At 40.7% G+C, this 10,173-nt stretch overlaps 1 pseudogene; it reads right to left on the bottom strand.

Annotated features, from left to right (window-relative positions):
- Nucleotides 1-1,681: 1,681 nt before the first annotated feature.
- LOC118587858 lies at nucleotides 1,682-2,160 on the bottom strand (annotated as a pseudogene).
- Between the last annotated feature and the right edge of the window lie 8,013 nt (nucleotides 2,161-10,173).

The following is a 10,173-nucleotide window of genomic DNA, read 5'->3' on the forward strand; positions in this document are numbered from 1 at the left end:
GGCCTTGAACTCACAAAGATCCGCCTGGCTCTGTCTCCTGAGTGCTGGATTAAAGGCATGTGCTACCACTGCCTGGCCTTGTCTACCTGTCTTAATTTATCCCTAGTTTTGGAAGTATTCAGGATAGTAAACAACTGTCATGCATGCTTGTAATTCAAAATAGAATATGGCATCCTTAAATTTAGAGACTTGTCTTACCTATCTGCTGTGTGATGCCTTTTTGAATGCTGTGAATATGAGTTGCTCTGATTGGTTGATAACTAAAGCTGCATTGGCCTATAGCAAGGCAGCTTAGAGGCAGGCAGAAATCCAAGCAGATATTTGGGAAGAGAAAGGAGAGACAGGGAGACACCAGCCTGCTATCCAAGGAGCAACATGCCAGCTACTGGTAAGCCATGGAACACCCAGTAAAACATAGATTAATAGAAATGGGTTAATTTAGGTTTATAAGAGCTAGCTAGCAAGAAGCCTGCCATATGCCATGCAATTGGTAGTTAATATAAGTCTCTGTGTGTTTACTTGGGATTAAGGAGCTGCAGGATGTGGGAGGGAGAGATTCATCCTGACTGCAGGGCCGGGCAGGACCAGAGAAACATCTGACTATATCTATCCACATCATGAACACATAGTTTATCAATACAATAAAAGTTCTGGATTAGGAAGTAGATTTTAATGAATTAATTTTAAAACTTTTTACAATTTGATAAGTTTTTATGACTTTAGAGCTTAAAAATATCTTGCCAGTATAATTTTTAATCTAATATATTGAGATTTTTTTACTAACATACTTGAGGAATGATGGATTTATAATTTTAAATCCCATTACTAAAGAGTCATAGTTTTGGATTTATCTCCCCAGTCTCCTCTGTAAAGAAAATTGAATTTAGCGCACGATTTCCTCACTTAATAGATATAAGTTTGTTATGCTCTCTGTTTAATGTGAACACAAATGTTGTTGAGTGTAATTATACTAGATCCTTAACTAATTTTTCACTAATAATACTTTCTTAAATCAAGTTCAGTCTAATCTGATCTAATCCATGGATTTTCTTTCAAATTCATGATTACTTTCTTAGAGTCCAGTTCACAAGATGTTTATGCTGTCCTCTCTTTTTTGTGTCCTACCTGCTGTCGATGGTGATGCTGGTGTGAGTACATGTGCCTGAATGCCACCTTGTATGCATTTGTGGCTCTGGTTTTCCCTGTGTGTGTCTGCTTTCCGTGTGTGTGTGTGTGTGTGTGTGTGTGTGTGTGTGTGTGTGTGTGTGTGTGTGTCTTCATGGTGCTTTGTGCAGTTGTGTGCCTGAGACTATAGATATGTCTATGTGAATCTGTGGGTACAAGTGTGACTATATGGATGGATTAAAAGCCAGTTCCATGCATTAAAAGCCATTGGTGGCATCCAGGTTTGGTTTTATCTGGTCTCATCAGTTTGTCAGTTTTGTGTGGTGTCTGTCATTGTATATTTATATTATGTAGAGATATTTCTTATTTGGTTTTTGATTCACAATTATAAACATGACTCTGAAATCCAGCTAGACTTAGAAGGGAATGAGGAAAATATGGAACCTAAGAACTTCAGTGAGAGCAGAGGTTGCTGGGTTTTGAGAACAGATGACATGGGGGTGTTCTCCTGAGCTAAAGAAGGAAGGGTAGGTAGGATGCCCTCAAGTCAAAAGTATTAGAGTTGTCCACAGTAGGCAATGGTGATCATCTTAATGGTCTTGCCATTTCTGGACCCAAAACACTCCATGGCTTCCATGATGCTCATGCCTTCTTTCACTTTTACAATGATCACATGTTCACCATCCAAACACTCAGATCTTACAGTGCAGATGAAAAACTTGGAACCATTTGTGTTTGGCTCAGCATTTGCTCTGGACAGGATGCCATGACCTGCATTCTTTAGGATGAAGTTCTTATCCTCAAAATTTCCCCATAGATGGACCTGCCATTATGATGGGTGTAGTCACCACCCTGGTACATGAATCCTGGAATAATTCTGTGAAAGGGAAACTTATATCCAAACTCTTTCTCTCCAGTGCTTAGAGCATGGAAATTTTCTTTCTTTGTAATTTTTGTCTGCAAACAGCTTGAAGGAGACATGGCCCAAGAGCTTGCTGTCTTCCTAATGTCAAAGAACATGGTAGGGTTGACCATGGCTGCAGCAAGCAGTGGCAAGGGACAATGGTATCTATAAAGGGAGGGGGTGTCATTGCTGTTGTCTTCTGCCTGAGTTATTATCCACTAACCCCTGTTGGATGATGGTAGTCAAGCTAGGTCTGAAGCATAGGCATTAGGTGGCCAGGTCTTACCTTTTGAACCCATGCATGGTTTCTTTTCCTTTTTCTCTTTTTCCAGAGATGCTCCTCTCATCCCTCCTCTTGCTCCCCCCAGCCTCATCCCCACCCCCTCCCATCCCTTCCTCCAAAAGGGTAAGGCCTCCCATGGGCAATCAGCAAAGCCTGGTACATTCAGTTGAAGCAGGACCAGGTCTCTCTCCCCTTATGTATTGTTTCTTGATGTAGATGATCATCCAGATGTAGTAACTCCCACCTCCCTGAACTTTAGGCTGGAACCTACTCCCAACCCTGTTTCTGTGTAGATGGCAGGTGATGGCCACACTTGATTCCTGTGCCTTTGTAACTCTTTGTAGAAAGACAGAGAAGTAGCCTGCAACCACTGCCTCCTGTTCTGCACACTCCTCATTCTTAGCCTACATTTCAGCTCATCTCTGTGTCCCTAAGACTTATTAGTGACACGCTTGAAACATTATTAATGGAAGTATCTTCAAGTTTAGTATTACTTAAATCTTTTATGGCCCTTATATAGTCAATGTGAATTTTTATTTTATTAATATGTTCTGTTGTAGGTATTGTAGTATAAGTATTAGCAAATTCAAAGATTAAGTTTCTAGGTATTTTGTCTCTAAGAATTTCCTTATTAGAGAGTATATGGTCTCATTTACTCTGCTAAGTGGAAGTATACAGTAACCCAGTTCTGTTCATTCTTCAAAGATGAATCAAAATCTCAAAGATTTGCTGTTGATTCTTTTTAATACTCATGAGTTTAAACCTCAGAATATACTGTTCTCTTCTGCAGAATCTGGGCTTCTTCGCTCTCTAAAGTCAAAATTGAGTATTTTCATGGACATTGAACATTTATCACTGTCTGTCTGTACAGACCTCTGGATCTCTATGGTTGGTACTGGGATTAAAGGCGTGTGTCACCACACTTGGCTCTGTTCCCTAGTGTGGCCTTGAACACACAGAGATCCATCCTGCTAAGGGGTTAAGGGCGGCATGTGCTGCTTGACTTCTCTGTTTACTTAAAATGGCTGGCCTTTCCCCGCTGATCTCCAGGCAAGCATTATATAGTAATGCACAGATAAAAAATCACCACACAGTGCTGTTTGTACTCCAAAATGATTTAGAATATTTATTCTCTAAGTGACAAAGTTAATACATTTAAAATGAAATTGCTTTGCTTAAGACAATCTTAAACTATTTTTTTCAGTACAACATCTGTCATGTTAATAATGTGTTGGTTGCTTAGAAAGTGAAGGTTACAGGGGCCCTGAAGAGGTCAGGAGGCATCTGTAGGCAAATATCTTGATAGATAAGTCCGCCTGGGGGTACCTGCTTTCTCTATCTCTGCTCAAACTGTGTGCCGTGTTCTTGCTCTTGTGCTGTTGACTGATCTCTGAGAACATTTTGGATATGTGGTTTCTGGAGAAAATATCAAATTTAATCACTTATGCCGGTTTGGTTCTAACATAAGCACACCTAATGCAAATCTAGTATCTGAGCTTTTTTGTTTGTTTGTTTTAACTTTTATTTTACATAATGCTTTTGACCTTTTGAAGGACATTCCTTAAGCATAGGAGATTTTAGCTAAGTAGATGATTCCCCTCGAGGACATCTTGCAAATGTGTTTTATGTCTGCAGATCTGCTTTTCTTTTCAGTTCTTCTTTCCTCTGTCTGGGCATGTGTTTTGTTCAACAGCCTTACAGTGGTAGCAAAGAAAACCAAGTCTGCCTCAGGCTGTTTGGAATTATCACAGGGCTTGAAACAAAGGGGCTTTCTGTGGTACTGTTACAGCATGTTCAAGATGTTACTATTTGACTTAGTGATAGAGTCTAGCAAATTTAAATATTTTAGGAGTTTAAATCGATTTTCCATTTTATGTTTTGATATAATACTTTTAGTAATTGTTTAGCAATTGCACAATGCACTGCATGTATTTTGATCATATTTAAGTCCTGTCTCCCCTCAGCTCCTCCCAGATCAACCCTGCCTTCCCACGCCCTTCCGACTTTTCTATCCATGTCCCCTTCATGCTTCCCTGTGTCTAGTCTGTGTGCTCATGTGCTGGTGGAGTGCGTTCATTTTATTTCTAAAATTGCTTTTATATTAATGATGTTCTGGATATGATCTTCGAAAAACAAAAGACTTCATATCTCAATTGTTTCTTCCTAGAAAAAGATCCAAGAATTTAACCTCAATAATATTGATCTCTTCATTGATAACTTGATCACATTTTGAAGGGAACCTATTCATTTTAAGTTACAACACCTGGAAAATTTTGTTCAGAACTTTTATCTTTAATTAAAAAATGTGTTTTTGTTATTCCTTTCAAAACAACTTTGGTTATCAGGCAGGAAAAGAGGTAAAATATAAACAAAGACCTCAAGGGCCGGATGTGATCAGGTAGAAAGGGTAAGTGATGTAACTGGACACTAGGGGGCAGAAGTGCACTTGGTTAGTGAAAGATGTTGGGGTTTTTATTTTGACGTCAGATTCTGCAGGAGTTAGGACTAGCTGGCTGTGATTAACAAACACCCCAAATAATGGTAGCTTAAACAAATTAGGATTCCTCCTACATAAGATATAGATAGGTAATTTCTATGAGTTGAAGGTATGTCCTTCGCTCCCCTTCCTACTGGAGATGGTAATGTTATATGGAAATAACACAGGTTTTAACTGGAAATTAGATCAAACTTGAGTAGGGTATTGAGGCAGAACAGGAAAGGGGTGGAAGACATGACTCCAGAGGTTAACACCTGAGAAAGATGGTGTCATCAGTGGATGATGAACTCTTCCCAGGCTCTGGCTACACAGTCTGTGCAGAAAAAGACATCACACATAACTGGCCCATAAACTGCCTATTCCTGTCTCTTTTGCAGCAGGATCAGGATCCCACTGTGGTACAATTCCAAGTGCATCTGTTTTTCTCCTTTCCTGTAACTATTTGCTTCTCCAATTCACTGTAAAGAGAAACAGGAACCCAGATGACTACAGCAAGGGTCTCTGAACTGATGTTGGTAACAGTATTCACTAATCCAATAATTATATTCTTTTTTAGGAAGGAAACTTGGACTTTAAGACACATGGGGCTGTGCAGTGTGAGGTAGGGATTAGAAAAAATTGTCTGGGGGTGGGGATTTAGCTCAGTGGTAGAGCACTTGCTTAGCGAGCACAAGGCCCTGAGTTCGGTCCTCAGCTCTGGGGGATGGGGGAATTGTCTGTAGGTCAGGAATTGCTAGTGTATGGTATAAAAATGAGAAATTGGAGACATACTTCTAATCACCCTTTTCAGAAAATTTTAAATTATAAATTCTTATTGTTTCTTTTGAAATATACATAAATTTTTTTTTTTTTTTTTAAAGAGGGGAAAGAGCCATTCACCAGTTTTATGCCCACCAGGAATGCAATTGCTGGGGAAGACAGATCTTTAATTGCTTTGAGAGAGCAGGGGTGTAGCTTCAGCAGACACTTTGCTGAAGAACCACCACTCATGTCATGAAGATATACATTTAGTTTTAATTTGAGTAAACCAAATTAGAAAACGTAATTGTCCATTCCAGGTACCAGGTGAGTGCAGGATATGGGACCAAAGGTGACGTCAATCCTCTTACTTGAGGGCTTATCTCAGGAACAGGAGTGGAATGAGTTGTGCGGGCTTGGTGTGTCTCAGGGTGATTTATTTTTCTTCTTCTGTCTCTTTGTGGACTGCCAGTGATTATTGTGGGATATTTGATTGTACTCTGAAACTCCAAGACTGTGTTAATAAAATTAACATTGGATCAGGGGGTGGAGCCAGCAACTAGTTAACAAGAATTAGCTGAAAGTGAGGCCTGATCTCTGACAGAAGACTGAACAGCCTGTTATGGCATTTGCTTGGTCCTTTCAGTAGACAGCGGATATTTTCTTTCTCATGCAGGGTTGGGTATCCACTGCCTCAAGGAGGAAATACTGTTTTATAAGCCAGAGGACACTGTTAGGGCCCACAGATCACCCCACAAAAGACCACCACTCATATATGCAAAGGCAAGAGTGTTTTATTTATTTATTTATTATTATTATTATTATTATTATTATTATTATTATTTTGGTTTTTTGAGACATGGTTTCTCTGTATAGCTTTGCGCCTTTCCTGGAACTCACTTGGTAGCCCAGGCTGGCCTCGAACTCACAGAGATCCGTCTGGCTCTGCCTCCTGAGTGCTGGGATTAAAGGCATGCGCCACCAGCGCCTGGCTAAATAATTAATTTAATTTAATTTTATTTGCATTTGTGTAAAGGTGTCAGATCTCCTGGAATGGGAGTTACAGACAATTGTGAGCTGTCATGTGGGTGCTGGGAATTGAACCTGGGTCCTCTGGAAGAGCAGCCAGTGCTCCTAACCCCTGAGCCATCTCTCCAGCTCCGTGTTTATTTCTTGAGAGAAGAATTCCTGCATGCAGGGGTCAGCCACACGACAAAATGATGATGTCCCCCAGAGAAACTTACAGACTCCTTTTATAGACACCCAGGAGGGGAATTAGGTCATCCTAAACATGATTGGCCAAGCGAGCAGCAGCCACACTAATATGTTCCTGATTGGCTGGGGCTGTAAGTGTTGAATCATGCCTGGTTTGCAGTATCGCCCTCACCTGCCTTATCAGAAACTGAAATTGAAACAGAAACTGAAACTCAACTGAAACTCAGGCCTCCTAGAGGCTGGGACCAGGAGAAGCCCACTATGATGCTATCATGGCCTCTAAGATACCAGTCCAAAATCAGAAGGTACAACAAAAATATGACCTGCCTGAGGACAAGATAAGAACCCAGGAGTAACTACTGCCTTAATGAGATATATATGGAGGTAGCCTCAAAGTCTATCCCTTGCTGTACTTCCTTATAGATTCACGGCCAAGCTTGACCCCTTTCTGAATTAGAACTCAGAAAGTGGAACTTTCCTCTTCCCAGCTTCTGCCTCCCAAGACCCGTAGAAACCCCAAGCCTTCCCATCTTGACTTTTTGGTGAGCCTCACTTTCCCTGAAATCCCTGCTTCACCGAAGCTGCCCACATTGCCTTCTCCAGTTCTCACTCACAAAGAGTGGCTTTCTTTCTATTTTTTCCTAGTAGTTGCTGAGATTCCACACCTTGTTATTTACTCTAATTCCAATAAAATTGTTCCTGTATTCCTTTCTGTTTAAAAATGCTTTGTGTATGAGGCCAAAAACCTGCAGAAGGGACCCTCGACCTCCCAGTGACAAAACCACACCCAGCTTCTTGAAGATGCAGTGTTTATTCTAGGTGGACATGTGTAGGGCTAAAAGGTTGATGGCTGTAAAGGAAAAAGAAAATGGATATCAGTAACAGGCTGGTCCTGTCTGATTTTCTCATTTTCATCATCTCTTGCACCCGAGCATGGTAAAACTCTTTCTCATATTTCTAACTTGACTTTACCACATCTCATATTTTTCTTCCCCCAGTAATATTATATTTTATAATATTCTCTGTCTGTTGTTTCTTGGTTGGCTTAAAAATATTTTCAAAGGCTAGACTTCATGTCACCCCGCCCCCCTCCAGTCTGATACCTTAAAATGTAGTCTCAGGACTGAGAACTGAGGCCAACCTCAGGTTGTGTGCTGGTTAGTTCTTGCCAAGTTGACACAATTATAGAGTCACTCAGGAAGAGGAAACTTCAGTTGGGGATTGCCATCAGATTGGCCTGTGGGCATGTCTGTGGGACATTCTCTTAATTGCTAGTTGATGTAAGAGTGCTTGGCTCATTGTAAGCAGGGCCATCCCTAGGCAGGTGGCCTAGGATGATAGGTGAGCCAGCCTGAGGAGGCAAGGAGCTTTCCCCCACGGTCTCTGCTTCACTTCCTTCCTTTAGTTCCTGTCTTGGCATCCCTGGATATAAGCTAAATGAAACCCTTTCCTCCCCAAGTTGCTTTTGGTCATAGTTTTATCCTAGAGAAGGAAGCCTTGTCAGGATAGGTAGTAAGAGTACACAATACAGCAGAGTGATGTGGGGGTTACTCACTGCAGTTGGACTGTTAACATGGGCATGCTTTCATAAGAAAGTAAATTCAAGAAACAATAGAAAACCAAAGTGTCTTTAATAATCTGTACATGGCTGGGCTCTGACACATTATGACAAGTGGTACTGAGTTTACGACAACCTTTTCTTCACACAGGTATGGACGATCTAGAGAATGGAAGTCAGAGAAACCTCAAAAAGTAGTCTAAGATTTATATCAGAATTTATAGAGAATATCTAGAACTAGTTTAATGTTTAGATTTTATTATACTTTAGAAGAAAACAATGTGGTATTTAAAAATGTCTAAACTGAGTTTTTAAAATTGGATATTAATTTGGGTGGTGGGCGAGGGAACAGGGGTGGAACACTGCTAAGCATTGACCTTCAATTCACATCATCTCTAAATCCCCAGAGTACAGTGCCTAGCTGTTGGCATTGAAAGTCATTTAATTAGTCCTGATAAACATGTCTTTGAACAACTTTCCCCATCTTTTGCATGCACCCAGTCTTCACTTTTGCTGTCCTCACACATCTTTGAATAGCCCTGTTTTGTTTCTGCAGTGCATACTGTCCAGTTTTGTTTGCTCTGAAGGTCATCATATGGATTGTTTTGACTGTTTCTAAGGCATAAAAAGGGACAAGGACTTAAAGAGTGTTCTTGGTACTAAAACAAACTATATTTATTTATACATCCGGTAACCCACCCTTCTCTTAAAGTTTATCAGTTCTTCTTGAGCTGAAAAGAGACTATTTTGCATTTTATGAGTTACTGGCAATGTGCCTGGTAGTTCTCTGACCTTATGTTAGGCATTGCTGGGGGCTCTTACCTACAGTACTACCTTTTAGTCACTATTAGTGCTTTCCAGCCAAGGCTTCCACAGGTTAAACTCTTTGGACAGGATTTCTGTCTAGGAGGGCACATTGGTAAATACATTTAGAATCTGAGCAGGGGGCCGAAGGCGTTCAGATTTTAGTGAAGCATAATCCCTTGAGATGGGACTTTCAGCAGGAAGAGGAATATATGGGGAAAGACCATTCAAAGACAGTGTTAGGACTTGTATAGAGATGAATACTAGGGCTTCCCACAAAAGACAGTTAAACAACAAAAGCTCAAGGAGAACTTAGGGATAAGGAACTGGGGGCAGAGACGCTGCAGTGAAGGAGGTTGATGATACCCGGGACAAGACTCCAAGTGTACTGGTCCAGGAACTGTTTTCGAAATCATTGAAAAAGAACCCCGGTTTTCATGGGATGAAGTAAATAACAAGTTGTACATGGCCTCTTTGAGAAGTCATATGGTACATGGGAAAAAGGACACTGGAGTAACTATTGGAGGCCACAGAAAATGATTTTCCAGTCTAAGAAGGCACTTGGTAGCTTTGTGGGCAAAGGTAGAGAAGGACAGATTGATGGTCAGAACTGGGTCAGATTAAATAGAAGCTGGCTCCAGTAGACAGAAGCACAGAATTGAGACCCTGACTGTGTCTGCCAGAATCTGTTCATTTATGATGTTGGCCAAGTTAATTGGCTTCCCTGAATAATTTGTTTTCATCAATAAAGATCACACGAGTACAACAGATTTTAAGCATGATAGCAGCCTGGGGACACATGAAAAGGTATTAGAGCTGAAGGTTCTGAGAAACTAAGACACTGACTTTATTTTATAAGGAAACGAGACCCTGAGGAGTGAATGATTTGCTTGGAGTTCTGCAGTTAGTTGGCGAGCTGGAGTTTACACCTGAGGCTTTTGAGTCTTAGTTTTCTTCCATTCAGTCACAGTGCTGACTGTGAGGAGAAATGTACAAGTTAACCATTACCAGGGGAGTTCTATGATTGGCTTAAAAAATAAATTGAATAT

Source organism: Onychomys torridus, chromosome 7, assembly GCF_903995425.1.
Source record: "Onychomys torridus chromosome 7, mOncTor1.1, whole genome shotgun sequence".
In the NCBI taxonomy this organism is placed as follows: Eukaryota; Metazoa; Chordata; class Mammalia; order Rodentia; family Cricetidae; genus Onychomys; species Onychomys torridus.